This window comes from Drosophila sechellia, chromosome 3R (assembly GCF_004382195.2).
Source record: "Drosophila sechellia strain sech25 chromosome 3R, ASM438219v1, whole genome shotgun sequence".
NCBI classification, from domain to species: Eukaryota; Metazoa; Arthropoda; class Insecta; order Diptera; family Drosophilidae; genus Drosophila; species Drosophila sechellia.
The window spans coordinates 26,811,401-26,838,562 of NC_045952.1; the positions used below are offsets into that span (position 1 = coordinate 26,811,401).

General features: G+C 43.8%; 1 long non-coding RNA gene across 2 annotated transcripts in view; it reads right to left on the reverse strand.

Annotated features, from left to right (window-relative positions):
* Positions 1–1,262: 1,262 nt before the first annotated feature.
* The window catches only part of LOC116801627, a 127,182-nt gene continuing 101,282 nt past the window's right edge, over positions 1,263–27,162 (reverse strand). The window contains exon 5 of one of the 2 annotated variants that reach the window (XR_004362132.1): positions 1,263–2,059. This is a non-coding gene — a long non-coding RNA (uncharacterized LOC116801627). The remainder of the gene's footprint in view (positions 2,060–27,162) is intronic. The other variant, XR_004362131.1, reaches the window with a different exon arrangement.

Consider the following 27,162-nt stretch of genomic DNA (forward strand, 5'->3'; position numbering starts at 1 on the left):
GGACGAGGCCGAAAGACTCAGGAGGACGCAGGACACTTGGCTGAGAGACTCGCACACTCGGAGACTCTGTGGCCGATTCATTTGTAGCGTCGCCATATCAACAATTAAATTAAACGTGTTTGCCCTACCCAAGCGAGCTTAGGCATTCAATCAGCGTTTGGAAGCTCTGGACGAAGGACGCAGAAGGTGGGCTTGGAGCTGGGTTGGGTTCGAAATGCTCTACAAGAGCTATTCAATGCACGTGCGGCATTTTAAATTACTAATTACCAGTGTTTCAGGTAACATTTGCTTTCACCTGCTTCACTTGCCGGGCCTCGCCCCTTTTCGGTCACATAATTAGGTGCAGCTCCCAAAAGGGACTTTTTGCTAGCAAAAGGCAAAAACCAACAACGAAAGTCTGGCTGCCATTCAGAGAGAACCAGCTCATTGTGGAGTTTATTAGACCAGCTAGCTAAATTAAATTCCTATGAAATATGAATGTTGTGCAGCTTCATGGCTGTAGAGCCCTTAAAGCAGCTTGCAGGCTACTGGATTTAAAGGTGAGCGATTTGTCAGTCCGCTGGCTGCATATTTCGCAGCCAATTGCTGTTCCACTGATTTCGTTTGCAGCCACGTATTGCGGTCAACATTAACAGGCCGGCGAGGCCATCATTATCGGTTTTGGAGCTGGGCAAACATGGCTGCTTGCTAGGCACTATCGATTAAGTCCGCGGGGTTTTAGAGCTCATATGAAGGTGGTTTTAGAGGGTTCATTAGCGAAATCTGTTAAAGCTCAGCGGTTTTCCTTTTTTTTTTTTAAGCCATTTATGCTAGCTTTAATATTACCACGGCGCTATCTTGTACCGACTGCCATCGCTAATCGACGCGCAGTAACATTATCATCATCATCAAGCAGGGCGGGGCCGAAAGCGGGCCCCAAACCAAACTCAATTCCCAATCCCATCATGCAGCTGACCATCCTGCTGCACTCGGTGCAGTGCAAATAAATACGCAGGCTGCAGTTGCAACGGCGACTCAACCGTTCGCATGGCCCGTTGCAAATGAGCGGCAATAAACGCCAAAAGCAGAAAATTCAAGTTAATTACGTTTTTCAATTAAGCACTGGCTCGCCAACTGACCCCCCTTTTCACCCACTCCCCCTGGTCGATAGGTATTGGAAAAGTCACCCAGTCAACGTGGGGCTGGGACCAACAATTTGGCATTGAAATTCAATTGATGTTGGAGAAGCTTAAATCGAAATCACTTTATTATTTCCCCTGGCCAGTAGGTTCGAACGATCGGTTAATGAAAAAGGGCTTCGGGACACTTCAGAAAGTTTTGATCGGCTTTGTAAACTTCTCGGCGGTTCCAAAAATGTTGTGTGCCTCCGGTCGAGGCCATCGGGATTGTTGGGGGTATATTTTATTGGCGCGCTGTGAAATATGGATCCCAAATTGACCACCGAATATAATTCATCATTCATGTGTCCAAACTGACACGTCTGTGGCCGCAAACAAAAACGAAATTCACTTTGTTTGCGGTTGCCAATTGTATAAAGTAAGCTTCGTTTTATTTGCTATGCCCTTTGCTTAACCACTTTTTTTTATTCCTCTGCTGGCGCTTAGTGGTATGAAATATTCATGGTACGCATTTTATATCGGCCCAGAATTAATCAGGAAAATACGCGGCCAAGTGGAAATTTTTGTAATCATCGCGGTTGGCAGTCGATTAGCAGGATATTCAGGTGGTGCTCGGCTAGCTATCAAGCTGGGCTAATAACTCGCGTTGGTTGGCATTAAAAATTTACACAATTTTAATTTTTAAATAGACCAAAGGCAACTTGAGTGCCCCGCCTCCTGCCACCTACCTATTTTCCTCTTAGCCACCGAAGCCACTCGAAGCCGTATAAATCCAAGATTGTGGCCGCCAACTTGTCGCATATGGGAGTGTGTGTGTGTGTATGTGTGTGTTTGGGTTTGAGTCCTTGTGAGTGCTTCTCGCGTGTGTGAGTGTGTGTGGTTGCTATCTTGACTTCATCCTTGAATGGCAACTGGGGGCTGGCTCGCCTCTCTGGCTTTGACTGTAATTGAAGCAAAATGAAAATCTTTTATTCATGAGGCTATAAAATTGCCCAATTTTCAGGCCATTAGCAAAATTTACGCCTTTTTCTCTGCACGCAGCGCATAGTGGCCATTAAACACAGTCGCTTGCATAAGTATGCAAGCCATGGCTTCATGGGCGTTTAGATTTCATTTCCCACTCATCGTGTCTGGGTTTCCTTTTTATTTTGTTAATTTTTTGATTTTTAAATACGCGATAAGACGACACCTCACCGTTTTCGATGTGAGCAAACGGCAGATGATGAGCAAGTATCTCCCTGGTAAATCGTGACAACGCGGCGTATGCTTGATTTCTGTCTTGCTGCCTCTTGACAGGACATCTACCACCACTCCCCAACCGCCGACGTCATGGCCTAATCCTATTAGGCCCGCCCGGCTTGTATCGAAAGCAGCTTAGACATGTCAACGTTGTAATTAAAAGCAGTTGAAAACATCAGACTCTGTCATCTCGTCTCGACTCGCCCGAAAATGCTGCCAAGTCACGCGTTTCCTGTCGGCTTTCCCGGCTGGAGTGGCCAGTGCCTTCCAGCCCGCTTTTCTGGCCAATTATTATGTTAATTTTATGGTCAAGTGCCGCTCTCATTGAGAGTAATTAAAGTGCAGGCAACGAGCCTGTGGGAGCCAGGCCACAAAAGGCAGTGTTTTCGTTCCACTAATTAGTTTGTTCTTAGAAACATATTTGCATGGCCCTGATTGTTTTGCCCTTAAACGTATATTATGCTCCGTGGAGGCTGAGCCCAACCGATTAATCCGTTTGCAATTAAAATTTCGCCGCCAGTGCTGCGTTGGCAATTAATCCAGCTTTGTCTGAACTTGACATTCCGGCGACTGGATAATACCCAATAGATTTTCAATTTCAATTTTCCAGCTATTGAGTTGGCACACACACGCAGCTGAAGCGCCAGCCGCCTCCTCGTCACATTTGTGTTTTTACGCCAGTGCATATAGCTCACACTCTGGCAGTTTGCCTTGCCATTGAGCCTGGGCCTCCAGCTCGGAGCAGTGTCAGCGGTTTATGGTCCTTTTGTTCCAGGAACACTGCACTCCAGCACAGAAAGAAAATCAGATCGATTTTAAAATGTGAATTGATATCAAATTATGTTTAAAAAAATCATTCAGTTTAGCTGTGCATCAAATATTATCCGTAATATATTAATAGCATATCTGCAAATAAGCAATCGTATCGTTTAACTTTTCTCTGCGTGTGCGGTTTGCATCTGTTTCAGTTCGCATTTATTCGAATTTTCCGAGCCCCGACCAATAGCTTTTCAATCTTTCTCAATCTCGGCTCCGCTTAGCCACATTGGGTATTCTTCACACACGGCCGGGGCCACACCCAAATATATTACTTATAAATAAATAGCCGCAGGCATTCACAGCAGACACTTGGTCAGCCTGGGCTTAATAAATATTTATGAAATCCCCCGAGCAGGCGATCTGTAGGCGATTCCTGTGCACCGGTTAGGTTAGTTAGCAACCGCTCTAATCCGGCCATCCAGGCATCCAGGCATCAGGGCATCCAACAATCCCGGTACATGAGCTTAAATTATATTCAATTCCGTTAGAAATCAAACAACAATGGACAGGCGTAGCTGGGCCAGTTGGTTTGGCCATGGCCATGTTCAACATGCAAACAAATGGTCGAAAAAAAATGTTTGTTCACACAAACAGGAACACAGAGACACACACTCAAAGCGGAAGTATATAGGGGCATTTAAATATGCAAAGGAAGTGTGCACTTAATTTGTGCCATCCTTGTTGTTTGCCTTTGCCTCCACTAGTTGTCATCCTGGCCGCTGCTTTTGCTTTTGTTTGTGTGGCCAGGGAAGGGCACAAAGAGAGAAAAAGGACGAAAATAGCAGATGAGCAGCGAAGGGCCAAGCGCGCTGATCTGACCATAGAGCACAATATTCCAGCTCAAACACAAATCCCAACTAATGTGGGCCAAAAACTTTTGCGTGCCCACATGGTCCAGCTGACTCTGTTGACTGTTGAGTGGCCGGAGTGGACGGGGTGGACATCCTGGACATCCTGGACACTGGACATTCCGGACAGCTGGACTCGCGGACAGCCTTGGTGGTTAGAATGCTGGCCGTGGCCCGTTGGCCATGTGCCATGGACAAAAGTTATCAGCGCTTCGCAGTAGAACGCCCACTTTTCCCGCCCCGCTTTTCCAGCCCCACTTTTCCAGTCCCACTTCCATCTGACAGTTTTAATTGCCTCGAATGTTTGCAAATTTCTTACGATGGGGGGCGAAAATCGTTGTAGCTTGCGGTTGGCGAGACAGACAGACGCCGGTTGCTTTCGAGGATCTTAAGCTGGCGAAAACTTGTGCGTTGTATTTTTATCCTAAATGCTATTGCAAAAGTTTTCAGATACATGCTCTAGATGAAGTGACTTACATTTGGCGAGCGGGAAAGCGAAATTAGCAGCAGCAGCTGCACTCGGCCATCAAATTAAGGGGAAATGTCCCCAGAAATTGTCGTAATACGAATAGTTTGCGTTCGACAAATTCAGTAGTGAAGTTGTAACATTTTCTCTGACGCACTGCGTCACTTGCGATCATTAGAAATTATTGATTGACTGGCAAACCAGCTCCTTTCCTTTTTCATGCCAACACATCCTTTCCTTGCCGCCGCTCGGAATCTGAGACCGGCTATACGTAGATAATTCTATTGTTTTTCTGCCACAAACCGCATGCATCAGAGGCCAGAGTTTGGGCTTGGTGTCGGTATCTTTGCTGCAGTGGCAAGCTCATCAGAATGCCAGCCGGGGTAGCCTCATCATCACCGCCTCACTCTGACTTTGGTTTATTGATTTCACAATGCAGCAGGATAGCATACGCACACATACACATATACACCCATAACAATCTGAGGCACCATCATCATGTGAGCGAGGACACATGTCGAGCACCTTGTGGTTTATCCTGCTCCAGGACCTCGGTGATGTGACTCCAATCCACAAGCTTATTACCTTGCACAAACGTTGTTTAAATTACCGGCTCCACGGCTCGAGGGCAATGTAATTAAGTTTTAATCAAACTTTAAGGCATTGCTCATCCGCCGTGTATGCCGCGCAGCGGGTTGAACTCGAAAAGGCGTGCAGGCGAAAACAAAAACAGGACGAGGACGAGCATGAGAATGAAAATAAGGACGAGGATGAGGCGGGCAGAAGACAAATGTTTGATCATTATTACGCTACCATAAATAAAGCCAGAGACCCAGAGACGCAGTCTGTATAGCGAATTCCAGCACCTTTGGCCAGCTGAAAAGCGTAAATGATGATGGCCAAGACACGGGGGGCCCAGGTCGGCAAGGACAGGCCAGGCCAGGACCACCGCTGAATAACTGCGATTAAAGCGAGCAACAAAACAATTATTGAGGATTTAATTGCTCGACAGAATGTAATTAAGCAAAGGTAGCACGTCCCACGTTCCACGCTCCTGTTTCATCCCACTCCCGAGATTTCCGTAGATAAACCACAGAAGCCGAGGCACCTCCATCCATCTCGGAGTGTTTTCAATGCGGTCTCTGTGAATCGGAGGGCATTAAATGCAGAGTGCCTCAAGGGCCACTATACCTTACTGAGCTACACTATACAGTACCATACATATGACACTCTAATGGACTGAAGAGGCCTATTAAAGCCAGCTAGTCTTCAAAATCGCTTTGGCTGACGCATTGGCAACAGCTCTTGGCACTTGTTTCCGGCCAAAAGAGCTTTTGGCCGGTTGAAACTTTTGAGTAAGTTTCAATTTATTAACGAAATAAAATGCAGATAAATGCTGCGGGCAGGAAGGAAGCTAGCAGCAGGCTGAAGACAACGCCATAAGCCTCAGTCGGTGTCAAAACTTTTGATGGCCTCGTCAAGTTTCCGGCGAGTTCAAAGTTCACCTGCTGGCTGAAATAGAGGTGAATGGGTGAGTGAGTGGTTGAGGAACGGAGGCCACAATATCCTTCCTCTGACCGGGAGGTCTTTATTTTCGGCATTTCTACTGTTGTTTCTATATTGGCCAGTTGCGGGGCGTTAGGCATCAATGGCAGCGAAATTGTGGAATTTTATTTGTTACGCGCCCGCGATTTTCAATGCAATTTTCACAACTCACAGGCCGAGCAACACAGACACACACACTCACGCATACACGTACAGCGAACGAGGCACATGCAATCTCGTTTCATTGCATGTGTCTGTCTGCGCTGTGAATTGAAATTTTTCCAGCGCCGCGCTGTTCTTTCTATTTATTTGCCGCTTTTTTTATCCACCAAGAGTCGTTGGCACTCCAAAGTCAGAAACGAACATATTGGACTGAGGGAGCTGGATCTCGGCTGGAGGCGGCAATAATGTTCCGTGTTTGCTAACACGGTCAAATGGCCAAATTGCTGCAGAACCGCATTGCGTTTTCGATGCCGAAGCGTGTTTTAAGCAGTTAAATAAAGCCGGATGCTTCTTGAGCTCTCTTTGAGAATATATCAGGGTGCCACCAAATAGTTTGGTACTCGAATTTTTTTTTCAGCATGCCTAAAAGTATGCAATAATATAGTTAACATCATCCTGTTAGACACCCTTAAAACTTGCCATATCCTGTAGTATTAAAATATTTATATTTCTCGCTTTCACTTAGAGCACTTTCACATTCTGTTGGCGCAGGAAATTGGTTTACCCTACTTGCAGACGATTTACATGTGCAACCGAAGGATTCGCGCCGGAATGTCCTTGATAGACAGCTATCTGTTTGTGCAACTCGCCGGATGACGCCGCCTGCATAGGAATGAGCAATGAGTTGGCAAAGTTTTTCGATTAAAGTTCATAATTACACTTGCAAGTGTTGCCAGTCGTCGCTGGCTGCATTTGCCGCTCACTCACATATGTTGATTGCCAAAGTATTTTAATTGAAAATCTTTAGCATTCGAATGGCGAACTGGCACTACAAGTCCGCCATTTTGTGACCCGGCATCTGGAAAAGCATCCAAAATTCTGTCATTTAGGTTGGCAGACACGGCGCCATCTAAACAGCATATCTACATCTGGATATCGCAGTGCATATGTACATGCATATGTATGTACTATATAGCAAGTCTGACATTGCATCGATAGCTCCACTTTGCCTTTTTGCAGTTGCGAGTTGCGAAACTCCAACCAAACCCACGCATTTATTTCAATTCCTGTGACTGTTTAGCCATTCTTTTCCAACCCAGACAGGATGTCTCCATGTGTGTGGGTGGTCTGGAACTTGCTCGAATGACTCAAATATTTTAAATGTCTTTGTCTGACTGACTGACTCGGTAACTGGCTCAGAGCGTTGTCAATCATGTGCATCACTGGCTTTACGGCTCTTGCCATCAGAATGTCAGCCACAATGGCAATGGCGATGGCAAATAGCGAGTGCTACGAGTGAATGTGGAACATGGAAAAACTCCGTAAATACTTTGTCTAACTGATAAGCAGTTATCCGTTCGTGTTCATCTCGGTGTAGTTTATGGCTCTATTAGGCCATTTGTTTGCCTCCCCGCCCCCTTCAAATATCATTTAACATGCAAGTCGAGCGTGTTTGCTGCCTGTTTGTTTGTCGTGTTGGCCTTCGACGACCGATTAAAAAGCTGAAAGTGGTTTTATTTCCCACAGTTGGTAAAACCGTGCTTTAAAAATAGAAAAAAAAATTATTTTTCCATACAAATATGTATCTTTGTATGCTTACAACCCATTTGTTTGCCATCTGCACTCAAAAATGTGAGAGTCCTCCGGCAAGACATTAAAATATAAATAACTTACTCCAAAGTCTTGCGATGTTTGCGACTCAGGCTAATTTAATTGTTTTCCCAAGCGTTTCTCGGAAAATGTCTCGCCCAATCGAGTGGCAATCAGCTAAATGTCTTGTTTCAACAACATACTTTTATACTTTGACTTTATGTTTGTTTTCTCAGAGGGAACAACAAAGAAGTCACACACAGATTGTTTTTCTTCTTTGTTATTTTTTATTTTTAACACAATCTTGTCAACATATTAAGATAATACCTTTTTAATCCTTTGGCGACCCAAGGTCACGGCCACCGTAAAAAAGCGACCGAGATCCATTCACCTGCCAGCCATTTATCCCATTTTGCAGGCTGGCCATAAAAACCCTTTTATAATTATGATGACAATAAACAAGGAGACTGCCGAGACTCGTTGAGCATGCCATGCCATCCCGTCCAGCCATCCAGCCAGTCAACAATTGTTCCCTTGTCTTCTGGCAGAGATAGGATGGAAGTGGATGGATGGATGGAGATGAATGTGAGGTGGAGGTGGGGGTCTTCAGGTTTTTGGGACGACGACTTTTATTAGCTACTTTGGCACGGCTTTGTTACACCTTTCATTATGAATCCCGTGGTGGGTGGGCTGCCACAACAATGCCAGGACCAAGGATATTTCAATTTAGCAGCTCAAACAGTCGCCACTTTGACGTTCGGCTGCCTTGTCTTCTTCAGCTCGGGGAAACAAGAGGCAACAGGCGTTTTCCATGGAATGCCAGACGTAAATATTTATGCGGCACAATGCCGAGAGCCAAAGGTGACGATGTCAGCTTTTTAACAGCTGCGGAATTTTCCGGCTGTCTTTGTCTGTCTGTCGTTGGCAATCTCAACTAATCTGCGGTTGTCGTAAAGTGTAAGGAGTCTCATTCGGCCGGGGTCGGAATATATATCTCGGCAATAAATGAGCAGCCAGAATATCCGAGGAGTTCATCAATCATACCAGAGACTCTTATCGCATTGAAGTGTATGTATGGGTTTTGGCCTATGAATACGGCGAGATATCGCGGGGATTACACATACATATACTACTTTTTGTTGCGGTTTCGCTTGAGTCGCCTTTTAATTGTTCTCACTTGTATAGTCGATTCATTTTTCACAGAAACGGAGACCGGAGACCCGACACTCGAGACCCTCGCGCTGAATAAACTTTAAAGACCCAAGACATCAATTGGCGTCAAGGGGTCTGGGTCTTTTGATTCTGCCATTGGGCAGCTTTAAAGAGATCATCAATCTTGTTTAATGGTTGTCCGCACGATTGAATTATTACATGTGTCAGCTGCTCGTGAGTTATTGATATTACGTAACAAATGAAGAAAGCGCTCGAATAAAAATCAACCATCAACTAGGGTCGCAGACACATAAAGATGTATATTTCAAGTGCAGTGAATTGCTTCGGTTATCTGGCATTTTATGCACTGAATGATATAGTGTTTCATACGGAAACCCTTTTTATCTGGTTAAAAGAATTAATACCGATATAAAGTCACTTTCATCGCAAAACCCAGTGAAAAATGGGTTATTAACGAAATATCATCGAGTAAAAAATGAAAGAGGCCGCATTTTTTCCTGATTTTTGTACTTTACTCCATCCATCCTATCAGGTACATTTTCCATCACATTTTCCCACCCAAAGCAACCAGTTGCATGTCCTTTTCTGCGATTTCGCCCAGCAGGTGATGGCAAATTTCAAGCATTTTAAGCCGCCAAACAAAAACGAATCACCCGAAATTGCTGCGAGTACAACATGGCATATAAAATCGATGGGCTGCCCAACAACAAGCAGTCGATAAAATAAAGCACCAAAAAGAAAAATAGAATTCCAACGTGATTTGCATATACTTATTTACTTGTAGCGCGAAAGACAAAAAACCTAAAGAAAAGCGAATTGAGCTGCCGACGTGAATCTGCTGAAAAAATCGAGTTCCAAGAGCAGTTCTTCTTCAAAGGATTTCCTCCAGAGGGCGACTTTGATTGCTGAATGCAATTCGGCAAGGGAATGTTAATAAAATATATAGTCAGATGTCGCGAAAGACATTTTCATTCGATGAAATTTTCAATTGAAATATTACAGCGCTGATTAAATTAGCAGTATCCTTGGTTTCGGTACTACAAATATTCAGGCAAGTCACGTGCACGATATAAGCCTCGAACTTAGCTTGGCCATCAAGAGAAAATCTTAAATTGTCATTTCATATTTTCGGTGTTATCCCTGGTTAGCCGCAATGGCTTTAAGCCGGTAACGGTGACTTGATTATGCAATTTTTGGCATAGACAACCGCATAGCCAGGAGAAGTGTTGGTGGAGTTTGGTCACAAAGCGTATTTATGGTGCGGTTGGCCTGTAATGTTTATTTATGCTACATCAAACTGTGGCCATAAACTGCACTCCATGTCGTTGGCCAGGAATTTGCATAATGCAAATGAACTACTGCCACCAGGAATCCGGAATCGAGTTGCTCTGCGTCCAATCATTCCACTGCGTAAGTTTTAATTGAGCCGCTCGTTGTTAATAATTGATGCATTAATACTGGCCAGCAACAGGCCAGTGTCCTTTCACTTGTTTACACCTTGTTGGCCGACAAACACAGTAATACACTGCCTGAAAGGCGGAGGAAGCTGTGCCGGTGAGCTAAAATGGGTGAACACAATAGAGAAAGGCGAAGTCAACGACTTATGTACCTTTGGGTTGGACTGAGGTAAGGATGGGTGACAAGCATTTGAAGCATGTCACAAAAAATTTCATTTCACTCAGCCTTCTTCGGTGTCCTCTTTGCATCCTTCGCATCCTTTGTGCCGCGTGGTGTCGGCTTTTATTTTAGCTTAAAGCTGAAAATAACATTGAATGAAATCGCCCGTGTTCCTTGTTGATGTTTCTCGCCAGTGCTTTGTTTGGTTTTGTCTTTCCTGCCCGTCGCCTCAATTCTTTCTATACCGGGCTATTTCAGCAGGATATGAGGTGTTTGAATCCAATGGAGAATTCGTAACCGGGAAAAACATTTCAATCCGTTCATTGTCTACTTAAATAGATGAAAAGATAGAAATCTTAGAAGGATAGAAAGCTTACTAAACATTGTTTGTGATGCTAACCAAGGAAATAGCTCCGATTCAACTGCTTATTTTCTAATTGCCTCGTAATTGCTGGGCATCTGTTAGTCGTAACACTTTGTCGCTTAATGCTTGCCTTCTTTTTTATACCCCTGCACATTTTATCGCTTATTCGCCATCCCTCCTCCAAAGGCGCGCTAAACGCTTAGGGGCGTGGCACCGATGCTGACGCTGTCGCCGGTGTAAAACAGAATGAAAACTCAGTCACAAGCAGTGCAAAAACATTTTGACACTAATTTCATTTTGTATAGAGAAAAACAGGCACGAGTCTCTCATCCTCCGCGTTGCCTTCTCCTATAGTATATGTATATAATACTTCTTTTTTCGGATGCCTGGCTGGCGTCAAAGGATTTTCCGGGTGGGGGAAAAAGGTTGAAATAGAAATGGAATAGAATTGTAGACAACGCAAAATGGGAGAAAATGGAAAATACATTGCCACGAGGGACTCGAACCTTCACAAAACCCCAGGGGGTCTTGTCTTTGAAGTTGGCTTGCCAGTGATTTGCTAAATAAAAATTTATGCGGCATGCTAATTGAAATGCCACACACAAAAATAACTTTCAATTTCCCCTCGAAATGCCGAGTCGCATGCGCTTTATAATTAACATTATTTTCGCAGGCTCTCAACACTTTCACACCTGTGCTGAAAATGGTTAAACAGGAGGTTTGCTGTCCTCCTGCAGGCGGGATGTATTCGCCAGGGACATTTAACGCTTCGTTTGGGCCTGGCAGAAATTAACAGCCGTGAAAACATTTAACATTTTTCAGCAAGAAGCCAAAAAAGGAGCGACAACAAAGGGCAATGTTTCGAAATGTACAAGGAAATCGGCTGGCTTGCATCGAATCGACTGCCGAATGCTCTCCAGAAATGCTTGAACTATCTTGTAAGGGATAATTCCCTGGAAAGCACTTCATGCGGATCAACATTTTCACTCAACTCGTCTCCATTTAATTGCCTTAGCAGTGACACACCCATTCCGAGAGAAATCAGGGAGCTGAACATTCGAGACAAGTCCTGCGGCAATGGCAATCCATTGCTACCAACAAACGGCCAGATAAAGGGCGCTTGCCAAGGGCTAGAAGAAAGCAAAAAAAAAAAAAAACAAAAAGAGAAAAAACAGTGGTCTGCTTGGAAATTGCAAGTGACATTAAAAGGTCCGCCGAGAGTACCCAGAGCTCTTAGCCAACCCCGCTTAATGCCAAGAATCGCAGACAAAGAACCGTCCATAAAACAGTTGGCACAACACTGAAACACAGTTGGGGCGTAGGCAAATCGGTAGCCTCATGAGGACTTGGTTAATTTTCAATTTGTTGCTTTGTCTGCTTGGCTCCGCTGCAAAAAAAGTTAAAGTTCCAAATGAGTTTAGCCATAAAAAGTTTTGGTCCTGAGCTGATTTTCAATTCCAGCCAGATCGTATCATGGCACGCACAATTTGCCAAGGAAAACATAAATAGTAGCAACGGCAAACATATGTATGCTAAATGAGCTGGCAGAATCTGGGCAGGATTGGGGGATTGGGGTTGGGTATCCAAGGCGGTTGCGTATCTAAATTCCAGGGCATATGGCCAGGGAAATGTAACTGGGAAAATGAAGTCATGTGCTCACCTGCTCAATGCATTTCGAGTTCGTTTGTATTGTTGTCGTTCCTATTATCACAGCAACAGTAAGGGATAACATCACCGATGTAGCGGCGTCTCTATCGATGCTACATGGCCCATACCCCAGACCCTCCATCGCCTACATTTGTTACGCTGTGTATGTGTGTAAACATGATTGGAAATTCGATCACAGCTGCACACGTAGAGCACATAAATCAGCCCCTGAGTCGAGTGGGCTTCCAGCCTTCGATTCACTATCGGGTATCCCAAAGATACACCCCAGGGCCTGGGATATTCCAAGTGCGTGTCTGGGCCAGTTTGCTTGTGTGTGTGAGTGTATGCCGGCCAGCCAGCTCCTTTGTCGTCCTGTGTATAACACCCACATTGATATGCAAACGCTCTGTCGCCTGCTGTGCGTGTGTTGGTGCGTAAATTAACTGACCAAGTCCATGTCCATGTCCTTGTCGATGGCCATGTCAGTGCGCCGTTGTTGCCCGTGTGCTGGCGATGCAACAATTGATTGTTGCATATAAGTTTTAAAACCGCAAAATGAATTTATCTGCCCGATGGCCGGCAAATGCTGCTGGATTAATATAATTCAAAAGCCCCATGGCGGCAAGAAAAGTCTATAACTTAATTAAAAGGTCGAAACAATAAGACCTAAATATGGAACAATAGTCGTAAATGATGGCCTTTGTGCGTAAGCGTGCTAAGATATGAGTAGGAAGCCTGGCAGGACATTTAGTGGGGACGTGCTGAGAGAGATATATGGGTCCTTAGTATTTCCTGAATTTCAAAATGTAAAACATAAATAAAGTTAAATTGGCCATGCACACTGTTCTTGCTTACATCACGAGCATTACATAACCAACTAAAGCGAACAGACATGCGAAATAAATGGCAGGGCAAACGACTACAAGTTACCCTAAATGCCGGTTAAACCAAGTAATGCATTGATTCAAATGGGTAAGTGCTTAAAGAAATGAAGTTATTATGTGGATAGAACAATCAAAAAACTACAATAACTGCAACAATATTGTGTATATTTTAGTTCTTTTGTCATTAAGGTATGAATTTAAAGTCTAACAAAACTGTATACATTTATACATTGTAAAATAATATTATGGCGACGAAGATTAACTTGTTGTTTTGTCTTTTGCTACCGACATTATTGAAAATATTTATCAGACAAAAAATTGGTGACTTAATTGTTAATCCTGGACCGAAGTGGCTATGAGTTTTTTAAGTGATTTTTCCTGATTTCATTTAAATAATCCATATCGAAACAAGTAACAAAGAAACACAATATGCCCGACAAATGCTGCGGGTTCACAAAAAATACACTGCATGCTTTTTAGGCTGACACTTCGTTTTTATATCCACATAAAAATGGTAGCTGAAAATTGTTTTTATTTTTAAACAAAAAGGCGTACAAAAAATGAGCGCCAAATAACAACTCTGGTTGATTATTTTGATGAGACGGGCGCGCAAAAGCACAGAACAGTGAACATGGCCCAAACAATCACTCGCACATAAAACAGCGAACGCATACCAGAGGCACATGTCAATGACTGGAATTTGGGGATTGGGAATCCAAGGGGGCGGGAAATTGGGGATGGGCCCAGGGATGTGGCATGGTTGCCAAATTGGCATATTTGCCATAGAAGCAAAGAGCAATTCATTCATTTGCCGCAGACAAACAATCTCGGCCGAAATAAGCATACAGCACATACAGATAAATACGCATATGAATGCGCGTATTACCGACTGTTTAAAGGAGCCCAGTGGGTGCACTGCAAGAAAAATCCACATACAACATGATAAGGTAATGAATCCGAGAGTCTATGTTATATCTAACTAAACTACAATTTGTCGAAGTACTTTCCATCGAATGTTTCAATAAATTTGAAGATGAGTCATATATCCTATTCTCTCCTTCAAATTAAATCATCAAATCTATGTAGGCGTCTATTTGATCTGATATATAAATGAATTGTGATCTAATTTTTCCCTGTGTACCCCAAGGGCTAGTGGGTGGTGGGTGGTAGGCGTTGCTGTCGGCGACGCCAATGCCACAAACAGCGACATATTTTCAAATCAGTGCAAAATGGTAACTTCCGCTCGTTAAGCAAGTGAAAAATTAACTCTCGGCCGTAATTTGCTTATGCCCGAATATATGGGCTATGGATAGTGTGGGGGCACTGGGTCCTTCGGATCGGATTGGCACAAAAGGACGAGGGCGGTTCCAGCTGACAATGATGCGGCTTATGTGGTGGCGTCGATGGCGACGACAACAACAATAATAAACGCTGGCGCCATAGTGCGCGTCTGGGCAGTAAATAAAAATAATTGCCTTCTGCTTCACTTCGCCCTTCGTCCTTTTCGGCAATTGCGTGAGTGTGTGTGTGAGTGCGTAGTGAGTGAGTGTGCGTGTGTAATCTGTGCGTGTGTGGCAGCCATAAAAGCGTCTACATTATGAAGAAGCGGCTTAAAACTCACGCATGCCGGCAGCGGCTGAAGTAGTAGTTGTACTCCCACACTGGGCCAAGTTTGCCATTCTGTAATAAATGATTACTCGTGTGCCGACTCTCCATACCCTGTAATCGTGCACTAAAGGGGTATATTAGGCTTTTGAAGAAATATACAAAAACTATTTCTTTATATTTTACAAGTTCATTATACCAGTATTTAAACCAATATCTCATGCTTAAACTAATTATAATGGTAACTTTTTAAACGTAGTCCCGATAACAGTTGGGTATCAACCAATAGTCCCTAGTTTTTACCCCTCTTTACTCGTTTTGTGTGTCAAATGGCACACAATGGCTTACTCACATGTGAGTCCGTTTTTACTGTTAAATGAAACACGTGCCAAGGAAGCAATTTCTGTGCAATCTATGACACAAGCGGTCCTTCGATCCTTGAAGCCTCCGGCTCTTTGGTCACTTTGGCGCATTTAAAACGCCACGGGGCTCGAATCGAATCGAATAGAGACGAATGGATTCGAATGGAATATAACCATGGCTATATGCGATAGTTCGGGATGGCTGAGCCAGCTCGGCGCTTTCAATTTGGCTGGAATGTTTCCGATCCCTTTGGTTTTCTCTTTTTCCACTCTTCCGATCCATTGAAATTGCTGGCCGGTTTGCTGGGTAGTCACCGAGTTCAGGTTACCAGTTTCGGGCTCATGTTCCCATCAGCGGAAGTTAATATTTGGCCTGGTCAGGTGCACAGAGCACTGATTGCGACTGCTGATGGAAATGAGCTGGCTTTTATTGCGGCTTTTTAGAGCCGCTCTCAATTCTGAGGGCCTCAATTAGATGCACAACAAAACGAAGCGGCCGAAACACATTTCCTATTTCTGTATTTCTTCAGCTTTATTTCACTGGATTTTATTTTTATTTTCTTTTGCATTGTGCTATGTAGCTGGCAAGAAGAAATTTATGCAAGTTCTTGGCACGCTTCTGCAAGAATTCTCATTATTTTCTCAAGATTATGATTTCATAAAAATTATGTGCAGAGCGGACGGGCAACGGAAACTCGGACTATCCGGACTCGGCTTTGGAAAATGACCCTCGGACATGCACATACACACATAGACGTTGCGGAAAATAAACACATACACACGTAGCCGCGCGCACACACACATACAAGAGCCCTAAAGTTTTTCTATAAAATGGAAATATTAATTTCCGAGCAAGAAATTTGTTATTTCCGCGACGCCTGCGCCAATACGATGGGTGGTGGTTGGGTTTTCTGGGTGGCGGATGCTGAAATTTTAATACGATAATAAATGACTGTTGCCCCCGAATACTCCGTAATATCCCTGCATGCCGCCGTGCACTTGCATGTACTTAAAATTTGAGTAATAAATTTGTGTGCTGCCACTTTGGCCGTGCCACGTTCGACCTTTAGACGAGCCCCTAGAAGTAGGCAACGAAAGTTTGGCAAGCAAATTAAACATACTAGGCCTCGGCTGGGGTCCTTAAAGTGCAGCATGGTCCTTGTGGAGAACCCAACCCAGTTGGGTCACTCTTGAGCATGCACATCATTAAATGGATCCGAGACAACGCATAATTGCTACAGGCTCTGGTTTCCTTCCAGCCATGTGTCCAGTTGCCAACACACTGCTTACCATAAGTGTGAATTCATTTGGTTAATTAGAGCGGGATTGTTGGATTACACTGGCTGCTACGGTGTGAAACCTCACGGCGTCTTAGTTTCTGCGTCTGATTGTATGGCTGCACTGAGAGAAAACGATATAGGCGGAAGATAGATGAAAGGAATCGACAGTTCATAATGTTAAAATAAACATTGTTCTATTTCTGTCTATTTAGGCACTTTGTTGCAGACTTCCACCTACATCTATCTTTTTGTATCTATCTTTAAGATACGTCTTCAGATACACCTAATCTCTGAGTGTATTTCAGGAGTGTGGGGACTACTTGGGACATAGTCGGCTCGGGGCCTTTTGGCCACGCATGAACAGCTCGGAATGGACTGCGGTTACCAATGCTCCGGCCTCTGGGCCATCTTCTGCCTACGGCTCCATCTTGAGTTTCCGTGATTTCGGTTTGGGAAACACTTGGCCATTACTAATGAGGTGTCTGCCTACCTGGCTACCTTGCCACTTGCTACCTGGTTACGCTGCGTCATTAAACCTGAAACAGCCATAACTAGCCGGACTGAAAGATTGCTAATGTGACAACAAATGCGTGACAAACAACGTGGAAGAGCCGTCATTTACCCGACTAAATTGTAAATATTTTGAGCGTTCTGCAACGAGAGTTGAAAAACATAAACAGCGGTGGTTGGAAAAAAAGGAATAAGCGAAAATTGAATGTTTTTGTTGTGTGGCCAGGCAAACTGGGCAAACTTTATGGCCACAAACACAAATTACAACTACAACATTTGGCAACAATGCCAACAGCAATAACAACACCAAGTTTACCATGCAAACAAGCCAGGTGAACGATGGAGCTTTCCACGGGGAAAAGCTGGGAAACGGGCAGCGTTGAAAGTGCTAGAAAAGTGCGCTGATTTACATGTTGGCCATGGACTCCTCTCACGGCCACTAAATTAGAAGTTACTCTGATGCTGATTTCCAGCAAAGTGCGGCGAATGGCGAACGGAGAACGGCGAGCAGGTTGGCAAAAAGGAGCCGCTTCCATTTTATCTCAATTAAAAGTTGTCCTTCAGCATGTCAGCAGGCGGCGGGACCAGCAACGCTGTTGGCCACTTGAAAGTTTATGCCTTATGAGCCGCAAATGGCCACAGGACACGAACAGGAACACGGCACCAACCAGGCACTCCAGCACCGTCTCCCAGGCTCATAATAAAGACACACGGACCAGGCAACGGGGATATGCAGTACACTGAACGAAAAGGTAATCAAAGGTTGGTCAAATAGCTTTGATAATTCGTGTTTATATAGGCGTTATGAAATATAACTTTCTTTGGCAATTGTTTTGCTATATCTATATATGATCTAGATAAATTTTTATAAACAATTCTAACTGAAGTTATGAAATTACCCAGCTATGTGCCATCACTTTATTCCGCGTGTAGTCGGTTAACTAAGTCGGCTTGGTGCGGACGAAAAAAGGTGCTGAGTCAACAGGAGCCAACTCCTGACTTGCCTGGCTGCGATGGCCATGGCCTCCAGGGTGTTTGCGACCACCATCAGGATGGGGGGCGCCTCGTCATTAGCATCAGTAGCCGGGCTAGCAGGATGCCAGGATGGCCGGCAGGAGCAGGACCAACCAGCACCGACACCTACGCGTTTGTCTGCGGTCCTGCGCTCGCTGTGGCCAAGGTGCAGGTCCACTGCAACCGCAGGAGCAGGATCAGCATTCCGGAGAAGGAAGCCTGCAGCCGGGAGACCGGAGTCCATGGCCATGGTCTAACAATAAAACCGAATGTGCGGCGTGTGTGGCCGCAGTGGCCACTGTAAATCCCGAAAAGTGTGCTGCATGCTAGCAAAAAGTGCAGCAACTTAATTCAGTTTGTTTTGGGATTTTTGCGTTTTTTCACCTTTTTTTAACGGTGTGTAGTTTGCCTTCGTTTGGTTTTCGCCGCTTTTTTCTAACTCATTTCGCATGCAAATAAAATCGTTATGAATTATTTATGCATGCGTCTGACTGTGTGCGGTTTGGCTGGCATTTGAAAATAATTTTTATGTAAACTCTAGACCGTGTACAATTTAAATTTTTGTCCACTCGAATTATGTGCAAACATACGTAAGCCCATCGCTGAGCGCAAAAAGCTCAATGCATTGCGAAAAAAGTCGAATCATTATGGGGGATATTGTTTTGCGAAACCGCAGTATATAGATTATAATATTTTAATTAAAATCAAAGCATGCGCGCATAAACTATATAAAATAAATTATGCAATCAACATGAGCCAATAAAGATGCAAATGTAAAGTTTAATTTTGTATTAATAATTTCAAATAAGTCATGACCCCCTCTTCGTATGTTATCTTGCATATTAAGTAATTGATCATATGCGGCATTCCAATACAATATGCATTCTTTTGCAGTAAAGTTCCATGACAAGTAGTTTGCTCCATTGTCTGATGGCACTGCATTATTTAGTGGCCTCATTTGGTGTGATGTATTTCATATTAATGACATGTTTAAAATACTCAATGTCTAGCAACTGCAAGCGTACACAAAAACAACAGGCAATCAGCTCGACTGCCACTCAGTCAGACATTCAGACAGCCAGGTGGGTGGAAAGTGGGTGGCTAACGGGCTGAAAGTGGGTGGTTTTGGATTGGATTTAGACAAAGGGGGCACCTGGCAAAGTCGGGAAAAATGAGCGGCATGGCGTGTAATCATTTCGCGGGGCTGCGTGATGTATTACACTGGCATATGATTGTTCATTTTGTGAATTTACACATGTTTACATGGCCCCCCTCATATCCGAGCCACATCCGAAAACAGCACGTAAAATTCGCTGACGATACATGCGAGAGGCGCATTTGTGATGATAAAGCGCTCTAAATTTTCTGCTCGCATTATATTTGTCACCAGACCAGACCAACAGACGCACACACGCACCTTAAATCCCTGTAATTTTGCTAAAATATTGTTTAGCTTTTGCTTGGCCCGCGGCTTTGAGCTCACGAATATGTTTGTTGATTTGCGGCTAAGCCGCTAAATGGTGCACAGAGTGCCAAGTTGATGGCGTTTGCTGTTGGCAGCGCACTTTAAGATTTATTTTCATTTGCAGCTACAAACCACTTGCCACTTGACAAAGGGCTGTGGCCAGAAAAGGGGAAACCCATGCCCCCGCATCCTCAATGTTTCGAGGGGCGCCAGTTAGCTGGGGTCGACCTGCAGCCACCGAAGGGGATTTTTCCACACCCTCAACTAGCGTTTTCCATTCGCTTTTTTCCCCGGTTATTTCTTTCATTATTTGACCTCCAACCCCCCTGACTTGTTTGCTTATTGTCATGGCGTTCACTTTGTGACCGCGCGCTTTTTTGCAGCTGAAATTAAATGAAAGGATATTATGATTTGGTTAATGCATTTGCATTGCCGCGAAGTAAAAGCTTCGCGAGTAATTGCGGTGGAAGTTTAAGTGTGGAAAACAGCTGCAGGAAATGCCGGCTTTAGCTTTGTGGACCTTTGTGGGAAACCTTTTCAAGTTCGTATGCATGCGGCTAGAGGAAAATTTAGAAGGATACCACAATTATATTCAGAAGGTTATTCCTTCTATATTTAAATCATAAAGCGTATTAAACAACTAGTTTAAGTATTAAATAGCCTGAAATTTAAGAGTGTCCTGCATTCACCTTAAGAAAATTCAGAACTTTATCTCTTTTGTTTTCGCATATTCCGTGGCGGTGGAATGGTCTTAAGTGCTAGTTTGCAAGGTCAGCACGTTTGTCTGCTGCTTGACTGGCCATTAAAATGATTAAGGTCAGCTTGAGCCCCGTTTTTGCCATGGAATTCTTTTACCCGGGCAGATGACGATTCGCAGAGTCGCGGATAAATTTGCTTTACGTGCAATGCCCTGCGCTACATTTGGCAATTTACGAGTGGCAATGCCTTCTGCTCCGTTCTGTTCTGTTCTGCTCCAGCCAGAAGGCCCAAGTGGCACGCAGCGGATTCTCGCATCAGACTTAAGCCGCTTAATCCTTTTAGTGTTAAACGCGGGCCAAGTGGCAACCGGCAACTGGCAACTGGCAAATGGAGAATGGCAAGTGGAAAGTAGCAAGTGGCAAGTGCCAACCGGCAAGACAACCAACTTTGGCCGGAGGGACGACGAAAGACTCGCCGTCTTGTATTTCTTTAAAGCGAAGAACACAGCATGTGGAGATGAGGGAAAAGGTCCTTTCGGCTGCCAAAGGAGCCGGCGTGGGTGGCATGGACTTTGCGCTTTACACGCGTGTAATGTGCAAAAACGGCGTTTAATGCCTCACTAATCCCTCAACTACAATGCTGCCAATTTACGCAAGTGGCGCCTCTCCAACTCTGCAACTTGCCAGTGGCGTAGCCGAGGGGGGGGGGGGGCGGTGTTTGGGTTGGGGTCCATAAGTTGCGACGCGTCTGGCTGTGGTGTATGCTATAGTAGAGTAAGTGTAATGAATGGGGCGAAATGGGTGCACAAAACTTGCCTTGAGTAGCAAAGCATCAATTTATTTAAGTGGATTTCCGATGCTTATATTTCGTTTTGGCAAATTTCTCCAGCTTTCTCGGGCTTCACATGAATTATCTTCAAAGCGATTTGGCCATGGTGCAGTTAAGTCTGCATTGCTTCCAAGAAATACTGATTCTGATAAAAATATTAATATGATTGAGATTCAGGAAAGTAATTCATTAGAAATATCTCTAGCTCAGAAGGGTAGACCAAATCTTACCTATGATGCTTAATAACGATCGACTTTAATATTTAATATATATTCAAATGTATTTTAATATTTATTGATTTTATGATCACTAGTTGTCTTATTTCAGTGGATACCAATGGATATGAATGAGTTTTTAAATAGTTTTAAATTATTCTATACAGCTTTGAGCTACTTTGTGGTGATTTAGTGCCACTGTATTAGTTGGAAAATGTGCTGCTGACGCGGCTTAATTTTCCCCCTTCCAGAACAACTGTTTCATATTCCTAAAATATATTGCCTTCGCTTTGGCAACCACACACCATATACATATCGTTATCAGAACCCATTTAATTGTGCTGCCGAATTTTCCGCAGTCCACCCTTGGAACGAAAATCATTTTGTTAAAATGAAGCGTTGATTGCCGTGAAGCTGTGCGTGAAAATGCATCAAACTTCGTTTTGTCTGGCCATTGTGAATGTTTGCTATTGCTGTTGCTCTTGTTTTGTTGTTTATTGTTTGTTGCTTTTGCCGCGATGCGTTGCATTGCGCATATAAATTGCATTTTTAACAAACAAAAATTTTTGCTGTTGGTTTTGCTTTGGCATTTTTCGCAGTTTTCCTTTTTTTCTCTTATGTTGCCGTTTTAGAATGCGAGTGTGTATTTGTGTGCCGCGTGGATTTTAATTGATTTGCTGCAGTTTTGGTCTAAATGGCAAAATGCTGCTCCCACATTACGCATACGCAATGTATGCCGGCCGCTTCCTTTTCACTTCGGCCTTTGTTTTTCGGCCGGATGCTCGAAAGTCTATCAAAACAAAATTAATTTGCAGCCATTGGCCGGTATTTGTTTTTTGGGCTAGAATCGGTGGGGCCGTCAAAATGGAGAGAAATTGCGAAGCTCGTGCTAAAATTAAAACGAAACACTTGAGTGCCAGGGCACTTCACACAGATACGCTCTCACATACACACACAGACAGCAGTGTCATGGTGTTGGTGAGATAGGGGATGGGGGCATGGCTCGGTTCAGGCCAAAAACTTTGTGAAACCACTTGAAAAGTTATTTACATTTTAAGTTGTTGAGGTTCACACGACGTCAAGTTGTGTTGTGTCCTTGTGATGTGCAAAATATCTGTAGGCAGGTAGACGCCAACTCCACCCCCTTGGCGACTGTTGCGTCAGTGTGTATCTGTGTGGTCGCCGGTGTCAAATCTGAGGACCGCAAAGGCTTACATAGAAAATCTATTAAATTGCGGTGCCGACGAAGGCGGAAAAGTAGTTGCTGCAGCTGGTCTTCGGTCTTCTGCTGGCAAAGTTTGCAACATAAAACAAACATTGGCGAGATATCCGCCGGAGTAGAGCCACGCGAGTCTTGACTGACGACGTCGCACTCGACGCTCTCAATGGCTGACTAAACTTTTGAATAAAAGCAGCAGCCTCGGACTCCAGGACTGCCAACTGGGAGTTTCGAGTTGCCGCTGCAGTGGCTCACACAGGAAAAAAATCAAGATCAAACTAATACTGTGTGCACGGGATCAAATAGAAAAGGTTAAGGAGTGTCGCGCTGAAATCTGTGGAAAATCTGCAAAGCTCTTCAAGAATTTTTCTCCCTCGAAAAGTTCTTGAATATTTCACAAAGTTTGGAGTTCGAGAATTGGCCCTTTTCAATAATGTTGATTAACTAAAGCTAACGCGCACGTATAAGAGTATGTATTTTCTTTTAAATTATTATTATTAAATTTTTGTATTTAAATGGTTATAAAAATAATTAATTTCCTCATGAGAAAAGTAAATAAATATACCCATTGCACAACCATGTCTTCAACAGTTCGTTACCATGGCTCTCGCGTATTAAACAAACACCGAGTGACCCCAATTAAATATGATTTTCATTGCAGTGCATGCTTGGGCCTCTGGCTGTTGGCATTGCAGTTCAGCCGGAAAACATAAAAAACTACTTGATTCTTCCTGCCGGAGTGCCAAAAGTAAGCACAGCAGCGCCACATAATAAATAAAGCGGACTGCGGGGGGCAGAGGAGCTCAGTGGTAGTTGGAGCAGCAGCAGGAAATATGGCACTTAAAGTGCTTTAAATAACATTAGAAAGTTGACTCGCCTTGGCGCAGTATGAGTGTTTAGGGGGGCATGTTTTTGATACCCAGTCTGGGTTTTGTTGTGGATCTTGTCTGGCCGAGGGAGGAGTTCCCTTCCTTCCTTCCCCCATCATTGTCGACTTTGTCAGTCTGTTTGACTTGTGCGAAAATCTTTCAAGTTGTGACAATCTCAGGCAAAGGCGCCCTGCATTTGTTAAAGTTGTTCATTTGCAAGGCAGCTGACAGACAGACGGACAGAAACGGAGACGGCAACTAAGGAGGATCCTGAATCCTGAATCCTGGCAGCTGCCTCACTGACTCGACTCGCCTACTCACTGTTTGTCTTGTTGCTACAACGCATATGACACTTGCCACGCCCACCGCACACACACACACAGCACTCCGGCGCACGCCCATAAATAAAACATTTCACTTTGTTTTGTCGACTGCCTCTTAGCCTAAACAAACAGAGAGCACCGAGAACATCGAGAACCTCGAGAACCCCTGGAACACAGCATCCCAGATCCGAGTTTGCAGCTCCTCCACTGCCAATGTGACACACTTTGATTTGACTTTAATGCACAATAACATTTTATACTGCGCTGCCTTTGGCTGTTGTCTTTTGTCCTTTGTCTCGTGTCTGCTGAAAAATGCACAAAAGCCGGGCAAATTGATGACGGAATGCCGGAATGCAGTTCTCGTGGTGAAACCCCCAACACAAATATAGCTACTTCAAATGACTTTCAATGTTCGCTGGAAGAGGCGTGTTCACAAGACCCCACTGAAAAGCGCCCTGCGGCTTGTGCTGCCATTAATCATTATTATTCAAATCTCGGCACACTACTTATACTCGTATGCGAAAAGGATACGCATTAAAAGCCAATTAGAAGAAAATTGCACAGCTTTGTGGTTTTCGCATTTGAGTTATCAGAAGCCGCAACAATGGTATTAAATTGCCAAAATGCAAAGGTAAACTTATGCGCAATTTGCGTTTGTGCATGTTTTGGTTACCCGAAAATGCACTTTAAATCAACGCAAGCTTTATTTCATATGACCATTAAATTGAGCAACATGTTTTTATTTAACGAAATCGGTTTATTATGGCCAGAGATATTTCTTAGAAAAAACAACACTTGGGCAACAAAAATGCAATTATGAACAAATTGGAAACAATATAAATTTTATAGTTATTTGTTTAGTCTATTATCTAACAATTCAACACAGAATACTCACAGAGTGAAAGAATTGTAAATATTCAACAGGTAGAAGGTAGAGATTCCGATCTGATGAAATAAAAATTGTTGGAACTATAAGAATTAGAAGAATATTGACATTAAGAGACGTCGAATTGGGGACTAGGATTCCCAGTACGTATTGGCATATATATTTCAATAAAATAAAAACTAAACACACAATAGGAATATTATTACCTCTGGCCCATTAAACACTCGAGATTTAAGAAAGGGTTATTTACCCAGCCCGAATTATCTTTCTATTCGTCGCATAATGAACTACATAATTAGTTGAATGCAAACTTTTTCCGCCTACTGACAACTTTGTGTGGCCTACGACTGCGACTAATGCAAATTTCAGGCGCTTTCGTTCCGTCTGAATTTTTTTCTGCGGACTCGACCAAAAACTTTGCCTAATTGGCAGCAGGAGGGGGGCTTTGGGGCTGGTAAAACCGGCAAGATGGAGACGACTCTGGCCAACCGCCGACTTCAGCTGCCATAATCTACAGGCCGCCAACATGTTTAACTCCTGCACAATGTCAGCGGCGTTGTCGTCAAGTTGGCTTGGCTACATTTCGCCCCAAAAAGGAGAAAGTAGAAGTAGAAGTAGAAGACCCACTCGACAAGTCGCAACTTCGGCAAAGTTTTTGGCTGCCGAGTGCTCTCGAGGAATTTTTGAAATGCGCCTGCAAAATTGTTGACAGTTCGAGGTCGTTAACGCCGGCAGTTAAATATTGAAAACGCGCTCGCCAGCTCACCCCAAGTTATTCAATAAATGTCAGGGCGGGAAGCCAAGTCTGCAACTTGTCAGGTAGGTTTAGTGCCACCCAGGGATTGCCCAAATTATGGCAGTTGGCACGCACCAAGCATCTAGTATATAGCTCTCGACATATATATTTCGACGGCAATACTCACGATGCTCGGTTGGCCACATGTGTTTCGAGAGAGTGCCTTCAAAATTTTTGGGGGAAAGCGAAATTTGCAAGTTGCTGTGACCTTCGCACGGAAAATTAGTACCAGCGCATGCAAAATTTAAACTTAATTAAACTTTCGCGCGCTATGCAAACGTGTGTGTGAGTGCAAAACGCAGTGCGAGAGCGAGCCAGCCAGAATTCAATTTTAATTATGAACTTAAATCGAAAAACTTTGCATTTACACGAGGTCCTTCTGTCTGTCTGTATGTCTGTGGGTGAATGTGAACCTGCCCACGGACGAAATGCTTCTTTGCGCACGCAGACTGCCGACTGCTTTGACTGCCAGGTTCCGTTCAAACAGACATTCGCGGCATTCAGGACATTCATATAGTCACCCGACTGCTGCAGTTTGCTGCACTCAAAAAAAAAAAAACAGATATGCTTCACATATTTCGTCATAGAAAAACTTCACAAGCACGAAAGTGCATTAAAAGTGTTGGAAAAACCAAATAGCACGCAAATCCAAAAGGGGGGTAGGAATTTAAAATAACACTATGTTGCATTTGCTTAAAATTAATTTTCTTTTCTATAACCAACGTGCATATTTTTCACATATATGTTATTATAAGCCATTTTTTATGTAAGAACATACTTAAATTAATTTGAATGTTTTTGTGAGCAAGCTGTAAACCTAGAAATAAAGTACATTCCCACTAGAACAACATTCGCAAGGATAAACATTTTTATTTTAACAGGAAAACATTTAAAACGATTTTATTTTTTCAAAGGGTCTAAAATAATTCAATAGATTTAACAACAAAAACATGAATATTTTTCAACTACAGGTGTTGAATTGTAATAATACAAATACCTCGTCGCAGATTGTTACTGTTTTTCAAGTAACTTTGAAATGAAGTTGCAATTAGTTGCGGATGATTTCTGGCAGTGTGTGGTTCTACTGCTTTTATTTATGCAAATTTTCGGGTTGTTGCACTTGCGGCGACTCTCAGCACAGAGCTATGAATGTGTGTGTGTGTGCAACTAGCCGGGAGCTAATTAAATGTGGCCCAAAACGCGGGCTGCAGCCATTGAAAAGCGAGCCAGAACAGAGCCCGCACAAAATACGAGGCGGCAGCATGGGCATTTTTAAAGCTAATTTAAAGCCACTCCCACTTTCGGTCACAAAAGGAAGGGAAAGGACGAAAAGGAGCAGGATGCTGCGAAGCCAGCGGCATGTGGCACACATCACGTGCCGGCGAAGACATTGCAGTCGATGTTCATGCATACAAATGCAGCTGGAAAGCGAGCGGCAGGAGTTTTCCGTGGCCGTGGAAACCTTTTTATGACGTCAGTGTGCGACTTTTGCTACTCCACTCCGCCCAAGAAACCCCAAAACTATGCCACGACTTTTAGTGTCGTCTAATGCGACGACTACGACGTGAAAGCTGCTACAATGTCGCGTTGGTCGTGCCCCTTCTCTTGCATTCCAATTC